At 46.9% G+C, this 11,974-nt stretch overlaps 2 protein-coding genes across 2 annotated transcripts in view; one reads left to right on the top strand and one right to left on the bottom strand.

The window, feature by feature from the left end:
- Positions 1–11,974, bottom strand: part of PROK2 (prokineticin 2) — a 411,259-nt gene that overhangs the window by 210,867 nt on the left and 188,418 nt on the right. The gene's annotated exons all lie outside the window — the stretch shown is intronic.
- The window catches only part of LOC309607741 (uncharacterized protein), a 53,310-nt gene that overhangs the window by 20,935 nt on the left and 20,401 nt on the right, over positions 1–11,974 (top strand). The window contains exon 2 of the mRNA XM_082346633.1: positions 360–11,974. This exon is cut by the window's right edge and continues 20,401 nt beyond it. The gene's annotated coding sequence lies outside the window, so the exon portion shown is untranslated. The remainder of the gene's footprint in view (positions 1–359) is intronic.

Here is an 11,974-nt window from a genome sequence, read left to right as displayed (position 1 = left end):
TCAGGTGCTGTACTCTGTGGTTAGGACTCAGAGCAAGAAAAGAAAAGATGAGACCCAGAGAGGCGCAAAGGAGAGAGAAAGAAAATGTAAGGTCAGAAAAGGGGTGGCTCAGAAGAAAGTGCTAGGTACCACCCAATATCCATTTCCCCTTCCTGCTTAGTAACAGACCCAATTTTGAGTACAGCGGAAGGATCACATTACCAAACTTCCCGTGCAGTTGGGTGTGGCCTTCATTCTGGTCAATGAACTAAAGAGTGGAAGTTTTAAGTGGGACTTTCAGGAGGGTCCCTTAAAGGATGCTGACTCATCTGAGGCTGTTTTGTTCTCCCCTGCTTTTTCCTGGAATTTGGTTGTGACAGTCGGAGCTCCAGCAGCCATCCTGAATGGTGAGTTGACCAAGAGGATGGAAGCCAGTGCTGAGGATGATGGAGCAGACAGATAGAAAAAATCTGGGTTCCTGATGACAAGGTTGCTAGCCCCAGATTGCTACCTCAAGATCCCTCTGCATAAGAGAGAAACTGATTTCTTTCTTGTTTTTGCCACTGATGTTTTGAGGCTTTTTTTGTTATATGCAACTAACCTAAACCAAACTAATCCAGGAGGTGAAAATGAAAAAAAGCGGGTGACAGAAATAGGAAAGTAGAAGGAGAAGACGAAGACAAGACATATGGAGTACGAGTCTCAGACTGCAAAACCAGAAACATACTTTTCTTTGTTCCAGATTAACAACTTAAATGTTATCGGGAGCTCCTGTCCCACGTGGTGACAGAAATTTAATTTCTGTCACTTCAGAGCCTGCCCCTTCTTTGTACAGAATTGCCTCTAAGTCTCCCAGGCTGAGGTCTGGGTGTAGAATGAGATGCTGTCCTCTCTCCAACTGCAACCCAGCATCTGCTGACACGCCCCGTTCCACCTGGTCTCGGGTGGAGTGTCCTGCCGACCACTCTATGTCCTCCCCCGGGACTGCCCAGCCCCTGTGCTCCAGCTGTGCCCCTTCCCCAAATTACTCAGGCCCGTGGCACTCTTCGGGCCCTTGCCACATACCTGGATTCTCCCCAGAATGAGGTACAATCCTCTTTTCAAATCTCCTAAATCAATGCCATCTCCTCACTGCTCTCTGGGGGACGGTCAGGAATGCCCACCATCTGAGCCTCCCTCTCTTCCCCTCTGGTTCTCACACACCCAGGCTGTAGGAACTTTTTAAGGGGCAGGGGTTCAAAAAACACAAGACAACCTCTCTCTTACTTTATATTATTCTAAGTTTTTTAAAATGTATGGTTTTTGAAACACAAAATTCTCAGAATTACCTGCCTTGTCCTCCACATAAGCTTCCCCTGAGACAAAAAAAGCAGGCGGCCCCGCTGTCCAAAGTGGGGGAACGGTGGGCAGTCTCAGGAGATACTACAGAGCAGTAGCATCGGTTTCTATCTCAAAATATCCTACCACCTAGAGAAAAGGGGGAAGAGAGGCCTGGAGGAGAGCCGGACAGCCTGAGAGTCACAGGTGCAGGAGGTCTGTGTGGGGAACGACAGTGGGATGCAGTTAAGAGCCCAGGGTGGTGCTGTCAGTAACGAGCCCCAGATCCGGGAGCCCTACAGCTCTGCTCTACTTTCCCTCCACGCCTAAACCCACAGCTGAGACTTCATCACTCTACACAGGAGGAGGCTGATCCCAAGTCCTGCTTCCAGCAGCGGGGAAAGGAGCACATTTCCAAGGATGCCCAGAGAATCAAGGGGGTCTGGGTGCCTTGAGCAAGGAGGGGGCCATGGCCACATGTCCGAGACCCTCTCTACCCAGGCAGAGGGACCCGTCTGGGGAATGTGGCCTGCTCAGAAGAGTAGCACTCCTTTATGGGTGGAATAACTCTCTCTCAATGCTCAGGAGTCAAGGAAGAAAGCATCTGGCCAGCATCAAACTAAGTGATGTCTGCCCACTTCAGGAATCATCAACTGCTGCTGAAACAACTGGGTAAAAGTTTGCTGAGCAAGAGCTAGTCACATCATCTCAAATTCCGGTATTCACGTGCTCTCAGAGTCTCTTCCCACAGAAAGTGTATTACATATAACGAGGAAAATGGTCATTTAAGGTGGAGAAACCTGGCAGACTCCCCCTTAATCAAAGCTAGCAAACTCAATGTCACCAGCTATGAGACAGATCGACCTTGTGGGCCTTCTGATAGCATGCACTGAGAAAAACACATCACTTCTGTGACATTTGTTCCAAAAAGGTACAACCTGAATCTAATCATAAGGAAACATCAGACAAAGCCAAATTGAGGGACTTTCTACAACATAACATAACGGGCCTGTTCTCCTGAGAAATGTCAGGGTCATGAAAGTTATGGGAACACTGAGGAACTCTTCCCAGATGAAGGGGAATGAAGGCATGGCAACCCAAAGCAATGTGGGGCCCTGGATTTGATCCGAGACCAGACAGGAAAGGAGGTTTATAAAGGACAATATTGAGGCAATAAGTACATGTGAAAGGGGGCCGGATGGGATGGTGGCCTGTGTCTCAATGTTAATTTTCTCATTTTGGAAATTGTATCATCTTTTAATAAGGAGATTGTTCTTAGGAAATAAACACAAATATTTAGGGATAAAGGAACATTCTTTCTCTCTCTCTCCCTCCCCTCCTCTTCCTCTCTCCCTTCTCTTCTCCTCCCCGCTATCCCTCCCCCTCCCTTCTCATTCCCTCCCTCTCTCTCTCTCCTCCCCATCTCGCCCCCTCCCCCTTTCCCTTCTCCCCATTCTTCCCCCATCTCTCTGCCTCCCTCCCTCTCCTCCCCTGCTTCATCCCCCTCCTTGCCGCCTCTCTGAAGCAAATGTGCTAAAATACAGCAATGGGGAATCTGGGTGAAGGATATATATATATATATATATATATATATATATATATATGTATATATATAGTTATTATTTCTAGAGGTTTCCTATAAATCTGAAGTTGTTTCAAAATAAAAAGTTACCACCCCACCTCCAAAAGATTTGAGGAGCAAGTGGACGACGAAGGGAGGAGCCCTGAGCGCTCCCTACAGGCCAATGGCCAGACCTGAAAGGGGCCTTGAAGGGCCTGAGATCTGATCCCCTCCTACACGTCTAAAGCCCTGAGACGCCCGAGATGGGCAGACACTTAGGTTTGCTGAACCCTCAGCCCACGCCTTAGCCCTGCACCCACTGTCTCCCTGCCTCTGATCCCAACCCTGCCACTTGGTAGCTCAGAGAACGTGGGCTACTTACTCTTTCTAGCCTCCCCTTTTCTCATCTGGCAAATGAAAGGCTAGGAGGACCTCATGGGAAGGAAACTAGATAAAGTGTGTGCACAGGACTTAGCACAGGACTGGCCCGCTAAGTGCACCATCACTGTCAGCCGTTACTACTAGTGTTGTTGTTGTTATTATTTGACTCACTGACTCACTGGCCTGGATTTACAAAGAAGGAAATGGACTTACGTAGCTGTTAGAATGCTTCCAGCTTCCAGAAAAAGAAAACACAGGGGAAAGTTGGGTTTTTTTGTTTGCTTTTTTAAGTAAAGAAAAGATATAATCTCCTGAAACAGGAAGTCTGGTTGTGAGATAGCTCCCCAGGGGCAGGGGTTCATCAGATGGCTCGATGATGTCATCAGGATGCAGGTTTTTTCCCACTAGCTGCTCTGCCAGCCTCCACCCAGCCTTGGACTGTGTCCACTCAGCATCCCAAGATCGCTTTCACAGTTTAAGCATCGTATGCAAACAAAAGACAAGACAGGAAAAGAAAGGGGCTCTGTTTTGTCTCATTCTTTAAGCATGAGAAAGAAATTCCTAGAGTCCCATCAGATGTCCCCTCATATCTCGTTGTTCAGAATAAATTTACATGTCAAATGCTGAATCCATCTTTTCAGAGGAGTATCGAATTAGCATGTATTTAAGTAAGAATTACACTTGGCCACATAACTGTGGCTACATTAGACAGAAGTTGACTTTCACATTTGGAAGCCTAGCTACTCTGCCCAGAACTCTCTGGCAGCTCCAGTTTTAGGAACCCCGGCTTGTTCTCATCTTACACTTCTCAGTGCATGTTTCCACTCCAAGTTGCTTCACAGCCCAAGATGGCTGCATCAGCTCCAGTCTTCTAGTCCTCATTCTAGCATGGAGGAATGGAACAAGAGAGGAGAAAGACAAAATCCCTTTCTACAAAGGACACTTCTAGAAACTGTACACACCACATCTGCTTAATCCCACTAGGCAAAACTCAGTCACGTGGCCTTACTTAGCTGTGAAAGAATCTGAGAAAAGTCTTTACTCTGCACCGCTATGGGCCCAGCTAAACACTGGGATTTCTACTACTACAGAAAAGGATGGGGTAGGGGAATCCTCTATGGATACTGGCCACCAACAGTTTATATGCCACACTATGACTCCAGCACAGCACAGAGGAGGACCCGGCCCCCTGAAGCTATGGCTGCCTCATACCTGTACAGAATCAGGGTGCTGCGAACAGGGCAAGGTGGCGAATGGGTGCTGGTGGGGCAACAGCAGGTTCCTGAGACTAGTAAATGCCCATCAATCCTTACCAGGTTATCCATCAAGAGAAATGAGCAAGCCCAGCTTTAAAAAGAGAGAAGGGATTCCTTTTGGCGTTTTCAATGTACCACAGCTTCCTCCCACCTTCTCCCTCTCCTTTCTCCTCTAGAATAAAGTCTATGAAACATGCCGTAGGTGCTCTCCTTGCTCATGAGTCAGTTGCATGGCTCTTGTGTTCCGTGAGTGCTTGAATCACTTGGGAGACTCGGAGCACAGAACATTCCATCTCCACCACAGCCACTTGGGGGAGGAGGTGCTATTATCCTGAAAATCATTTGTATTGTACTCATCCACCCGCCTTTGCCAAAATGATTCATTTCTGATCCTCACCATCATTGTTCCAAGAATAGAACTGCATGTGTGTGGGAAGGGGATTCTTTACCTCTCCCAACGCTCGACAACTGTGGATCTGTTGACATGATTTCTAGAACTCAGAATGAACCGAATTACTGGGATAATAAAAGGTGAGATTCCATGATGACAAGACATCTGGAGAAGAGGGACACAACTGACTCAGTCATCCAGATGTTTTACCTGTATATTTAAGTATGTTTTATCACAGCGTTTCATGAAGGATGCTCCAAAATTAGACATCTGGCTGTTCCATCTTTACAGAAGACAGTTATGATTTTTCCTCTGTCCAACATCCAATTCCTCAAATTTTGGTGACAGAATCCATATTTCCCTTCGGAAACCAGCCCTCCTGAGGCCTCAGTCCATGCAGAGACTAACACCACATTTGTCTTTAGGGAATACGTGTTACGCAGGCTGGTAATTGGAGCACTGTATTCCCTTGTCCGCTGCGACTGGTTCATAAATGGTAGGATGACCAAAGTCATCCAATGTAGCCCATTACCAGACTTTTCTCAGAACAGCAGCACAGACAGAGACTCTGTTTTCTGCTTGACTTGGGCTTGGGAGGATGCAAGTCTAGAGTTGCTGGGTGCCCTGATATGAAGAGAGGATACATCAAAGTAGGGGGGTTTACTAGTCTTAGTGAATTGTTGGCTTCTAGTACAACAACCATTTCCCAAACATTTGCCATGTTCGCAAAACCCTGATTTTGTACAGAGGGAAGTAGAGACAAGAGATGTAGGAAGCTCTAGTCCTCATGGCATATGTTGAGACCCTGGCTCCACCATACTTGAAGAGAACCCATTGGAATTTTCTATTATGTAAATGAATGAACTCTTTTGCTTAAGCCAGTTGTACTTGGGTTGCTGTTACTTGCAACAAAAAAAAAAGAATGCTGATTAATATAGCCATCTCAGTCACTGACCTCCTCCTAGATTTGACATCTGGACACAGTCTGTTCCTCCTGAAGTGCTTTTTCCTCCTAACCTTGAGTATTCTGTGCTGAACTTAACCATGGGCATTCTCCAAGTCTTGGGCTTTGGTCTTCTCATTTGATCTTTCTACAATTCCCTTTGAATGACCCATCTCTTTTCAGTACTTCATATTTTACTTCTAAGCTGTTAAGTACCAAATGGTACTGGCTGTACTTTTTAAAAGTTGTGAGTAGATATCCATTCAATAAGACAAATGGATGCCAAAAACAAAGAATGCCTCAATGTATGAAATTCAGTGTTTCAAACACATGAGACTTATGATAAGATAACTTGACATCTGGATCTGATGAAATACAAATGCATCACAGCACTGCATGGTGTTAAAAAATTTATTCTGACACTTGCTAAAAGGGCAAGGAAAACTTTATTCAGGACTGTTGCCACAGGTGTCAACACTACTGCAGTAGGGGAGAAATGAGGGCGGGGGTGTCAGTGGATGGAAAATTACTAAGAGGAGACATCAAGAGTAGGGGGATTTTTGCTAAACTGACTTAATAGGGTTCTTGCTGAAGGCAGGCCGAGGTGATCAGATATCAATGATTTATCTCTCTAAGCTGACTTACTAGCTTTCTTGCTAATACTGGACTCGGTAGCTCAAACACAGGGCCCACAGACAAGGTCTAGTTGAAAAGAGGGCTCAGAAGAGCCTAACTAAAGTTTTCTCACGGAGAGAGCCTTTGCCACTGATATACCAGACCACGTGTGAATGGGGAGTCTTCAGAAAGGTGAATGAACGTAGTGGGAATTACCTTTACCAAACTGTTTCCAGTTGTTCATTTCTCGTTTATCACATTGCTTGTAACTCTAGCTTCATTTTACCCTCTTATTCTTCTACCAAGCCACTGGACCACCTATGCCCCTGGCCTCCTTCCCATCCCTTGGCCCTTTCCCACCTGAGGCCTGTGCATGTGCAGCTCTCTCAGCCTGGAACTCTGTCTCAGTTATTTCATTCCTGATCATCCTTTGGGTCTCTCCTTACATGTGAATTGGTTTCCTGGGGGTAAGCGAAGAAGGGGCTTCCCTGACATCTCTGCCTAGTGCACCTCACAATCACATCATTGGGGAGCATCAGGTAAACTCTCCATCATCCTACTCATCACAGCTGCAATTTGCATTATTTGTGTGAATATTTGAATAACGTGTCTCTTCCGCTACACTGTAGATTCTAGAAGGGCACAGATGGGGCCTGTTTTTGCTCACCCTTGAATCTCAGTGCCTGACAGAGTCTTTGGCCCACATTCGACACTTCAAATATATTTACAGAATCAACTAGAACTGGGAGGAGAAAGGAGGTGGACGGAAGGAGGTGGAATGGCCACTGCCCATAACCGACTGCCTGGACCACCTCTGAATCCCCCAATTCAGAGAGGAGGGCGAAGAAAGAACTGATGTCACTGAACTGCTCAGAAAGACTTCATGAGAGCTGGGCCCAGGCAGAGCTGCCTTAGGCCCCGGTGACTCCCCGGATGCAGACCCAATGACAGTCTTGGCCGGCCCCACTGGGAGACCTGGAGCTGGAATGGTGCTTCAGAATCGTCCAGCACTGGGCCAAGAAGGTCAGGCCCTTGGACTCCCATGTCTGTCACTCACTGGATGCAGGCTGTACCAGGAAGGGGCGTGACCTTGGCAAGATGGCACTGCCAGCGGCTGGGTAGCTAGTCCTTCTTTGAATGAGATCTGGGAGGTGTATATCACAGTGGCCCCGTGTAAGGTGATCTCTTGTGCCTCCAGGTTCTGAAATCTGCCCCGTCACTGCCTCACCCTTTCAGGCTTAGAGGTGATGGAAACCCCTCAGTTACCAGCTCAACCATCCCTCACTCCCATGCTGCACCACACCTGTTGCATCCCTCCCGCCCACAGCTTTACAAAAAGGTCCCTGATTAAACTCTCCTCCAGCTTCCACTTTGCGGGTGCCCTCTGCTTCCTGCTGCAGCCTCCTCCTCTGATGTGACCCTAGGCTCCCCTGAGCAGAGGGTGGGGAGGGTCACACAACCAATGTGGACAAGGGCCATCTTTATTCAGGCCTATGGTGTCAAGGCTACTGCAATAGGGGAGAGAGATCAGCCTCAACTCCACTCCAAACACAGTGAGACAGCTGGGTGAGACAGCTGGGGATTTACAGCCCAGGAGCAGAGTCAACAAGACATTTACACTGGGGAGTTCCACTCACGAGTGAGACCGGCAATGCACACCTCCCCAGCTTCCTTTGTGCCAGGAAAGTTCATCATCCTGGAATGATGTCACCCTCTGTCTCACCCAAGGAATGCTCACCCGCTCCTTTAAGGTCCATCCAGGTCCTGCCTTTAGGAAAAACTCTGACTGTGAATCTCACCTTCCATAACTGACCTTACCTTCCTATGGACTCCCATAGGATTTATTGCCTAAACTTCTGGAAGAGATTTATCTTATCTTTTCTCTGTATTATAACTTTATTGTTCGACCCTTGCTCTTCTTCCCATTTCTTCATGGGTGCGCATATCACAGCCTCAGTTAGAATGCAACACGAGGGCACATCTGTGTATTTACCCTTCACCGTTCCGAGCACAGTGCCTTGCACATGTGCTCGTTTTGATGAGCAAATTAATGAATGAACGACTATAAAATTTGGAAGCTAAAACATCTATCTGGATAACTCGCTGACTTTTCTACCCCTCAATCTTTTGGCTCTTTTGAACTCAGTTCTACTTGGAAGCCAGAAACAAATTAGCATTCACCATCAATATATGCCTTGCTCTATCCGTGAATCTGTCCCCTGTGTAGGAAATGATACATGGTACTTCTCTCTTGCATTCTAACTCAGAGGGCCTGTAACATGAGCTGGAAATATGAGGCAATTAACTGTATAATTCAGACAAAATCGCCTGGAAATGTACTTTGTGAGTAGGTACACAGCCCCGTTATGGAAGACTTGAAAAATACATTCGTGATAGATATGGAACCATTTATTAGCGGAAGCGTGGGATGTGCCGGGAACACTTCTAATCTGTTAAAGTCAGCATCTTACAGGGAAGCAGGCTTGATGACACAATCTCCTGTGTTGCCACCACTGGGGAAAGAATCGGGGACTGAGACGAGAGGGCTCTGGTTTGTGCAGGGATGGTTTGTATTTTCCCTGCTGGTTAGGGTTCTGGGGTGGCCAGTGACAGACACTGAGTCACAGAATCCGGCCAAAGTAAGGAAGAATAAAGAACTGATCGGAAGCTATGGTACAGCCCTCGAGATTGAAGGGAGAACCAGAAAATGGGGCTGTGGAAAAAAACTAGAAGCAGGGAAGCCCTAGGTTTCTGTGTAACAGGAACTCACAGGAGGACATTTTCACGTGGGCATCCCAATGGGACCTACTGCCCTCCCTCCTCCAGCAGGTGCCGCCGTCAGGATGAATCAGCTCCAGCTGCTTTCTCCCTATGTTGCTTCCCCACTGCCATGGGCCTGACAATGGGCTTCTACTGTATACGGATTTGCATTTGATTTTGATGGATCTTTTCAGTACTCACTCATTCATTTAATGAGTATTTCTCGAAGACTCTACAAACTTTGTGACAGGAGTTATGGAAGACTCCAGAGTAAAGTCATTATAGGTTCTACCCTCTAAGGGAGATACAGGAGAATAAGTGTTCAAATACTTGTAAGACAGGACAAAAAGCTGTGCATCCAACAGGAGCTCTTCAGGACAAGGGAGAGAAACCAGTCTCAAATAATCTTCTAGAAGGAGGAGAAGTATTGGTCCATATAAAGGGAAGTCCAGGGACAGGGCTAGCTGAGACATGGCTAGATGCAGGGGCCAGACAGTGGGGTCAGGACTCAGTCCCTCTCCATCTCTGCTCTGCTTGATCTGTGCTGGCTCTGTTCTCAGGGAAGGTCTCTGCAGCAGATCCTACGGGTACCCCGCGCACAACTCTCCCGCACTTAGCGTTCCCGTGTACACACCGATGGTGCCCAGTGGCAGCTCCTGTGATGCTCAGCCTGGGGGCTTCTCTGGCCACGGGAACTGGTTCAGGCTGCGGCAGGCAGGCAAATGTGCCAGGGAGTCAACAGCCCCAGGAGCAGCCGTCAGCCAGTGAAGGACAGAGTTAGTAGATTCAAAAATGGTGGGTTCTTTGGGTGGGACAACTCTGGGGTATACTTTTCTCCGGGTGTTTCCAACAGGGCTAAGCCCCAGGTGCTCAGAGTAGCAACCAGCTCACAAATGCTCTCTACTTTGGCTTCCTTGGACTTCCTGTCTCATTTCCTTACTCTCCTACCCATGCCTTCTGGGATCACCTCTGAAATAAACCTCATGCACATACACCTTTGCCTCAGAGTCTTCCTCTTGAGGACCCCAGCCTAAGATACCCTGGCTATATGGTGGCAAGATGGCTGCAAACAGTTGTAGGCTTGCACCCTGCCACTGTCTGACCCAGTGGAGAGAGTGTTTCTTCCAAACACTTCTATTTAAAAACCTACGCCTGACTCTCATGGTACAGGATTGGCCACATTTCCGTCCCTGGCTTGAAATATACCCACTGGCCAGGTCTGGCCACCTACACACCGTGAAGCTGAGAAGCTAGAGCTAATTCCATTCAATCCTCATGGTCTGGGGGAGGAAGAGGGATGGATCCCTTAGGAATAATCATGATGCTACTACCGGGTCAGTACTGAAGGGCTCGTTAGCAGGTCAGATCACTAAGAGTCCATTGGCATGTGGGTCCCCAAACAGGGACAGACACATTTCAGAGAAACATGCTATAGGTTCTAAACTTGGTGGGGAGAGTCGCAGGAGATTAAGGCTGAAGGAAACTGAAATATCATCTTCTGAGTTTCCCAAACTGGCTCCACCCCTTGATAATTTTCTTCCTTGATAAGTTTCTTCTTCTTAATAACCCTGTGTTTTGTGTATTGAAATACCACGTCATCCAAACAAAACAGCATGCATTCAGTAGTAATTAATTCATCCTCACATTTTAAAAATTAATAAACGGCATTATTGAGTTCATGTTCTTAATAATAGGAAAACATATCACTTTCAATGGTTCTTGGAAATATTAAAAAGGGTTTCTACTCCTTTCTGTCGTTTTTAGTCCCTAGGAGCTGGAAGACCCCTTCATTTGGTGGCTGAGGTCCTCCTGCCTTTATGGAATTCCAAAAGGAGAATGGATAGCAAATCAGTCCATTTCATTTATATTAAATAGTCTTCACTGCTTGGTGAATTATCCTTCAGGTCACATTTTGCAAGAAAATCCCCATGTTTCATTATCATAGCATTTATGTATTAGAAGGGATCTTTGGGAGATTATGTAATTCAACTTCTAGCTAAAAAACTTGACATGAAGTGATGAACCCAGGTTCTAACATTCACCCATGAGCCCAGACTATTGAGCACATTTATGTGCGAAGCTGAGCTCCAGAATCTCAAGGAAATAATGGAGAAGGTCTCTACCAACTCAGGGAGGCAAACAAAAATTTTTTTTTCAAAATCGCTGGTTTCTCCTGCAATATATAAAGAGCTGGAAAGTTGACCCTTGCATCCTTACAACAAGAAAGAGTCTAAACAAAATGAAAGTAAGCAATTCTAAGATCCACTGGAGAACTGAGATCACAAGGCAAATTGCTGCCTGGAAAACTGGAGAGACAGACAGGTGGATACAGAGAATCACAGCTTCCTGAGGGCAGAAAGCCCTGGACTGGAGCCAGTACAGGTAGGAACACCTTATACTATAAATGATGAGTTGCTGGAGGCTCAGCATGGACTAGCTTGAGAGTTAGAGATTCCAGTGGGCTCCCCACAACTAGTGTGAGCTTTATCTCCAAGAGCCCCGCCAGGTTCTCACAGTGAAAGGAGAAAAATCCCCCATTCTTCCAGCAGGGAAAAGGGAAAAGGTACCATCTGGAAAAACCGACAGTGCTAAGTGCTATGGAGGAAATAATATAAATGCTGAAGGAGTCCTGAATGAGGAACCAGATTGAGGGAGCGGCAGAGACAAAGGCTGTGGGTGGAAAAGCACTCTGCCTGTCCTAGGAACTGAGAGGAGGCCAGTGTCTGCAATGAGGTGAGGGACGGATGATGGGGTTAATGTGGCTGTAGGAA

This window comes from Balaenoptera borealis (genome assembly GCF_965194805.1).
Source record: "Balaenoptera borealis genome assembly, chromosome: 12".
In the NCBI taxonomy this organism is placed as follows: Eukaryota; Metazoa; Chordata; class Mammalia; order Artiodactyla; family Balaenopteridae; genus Balaenoptera; species Balaenoptera borealis.
The sequence above is the reverse complement of the archived record's forward strand: the minus strand, read 5'-3'. Positions and strand labels throughout refer to the sequence as shown.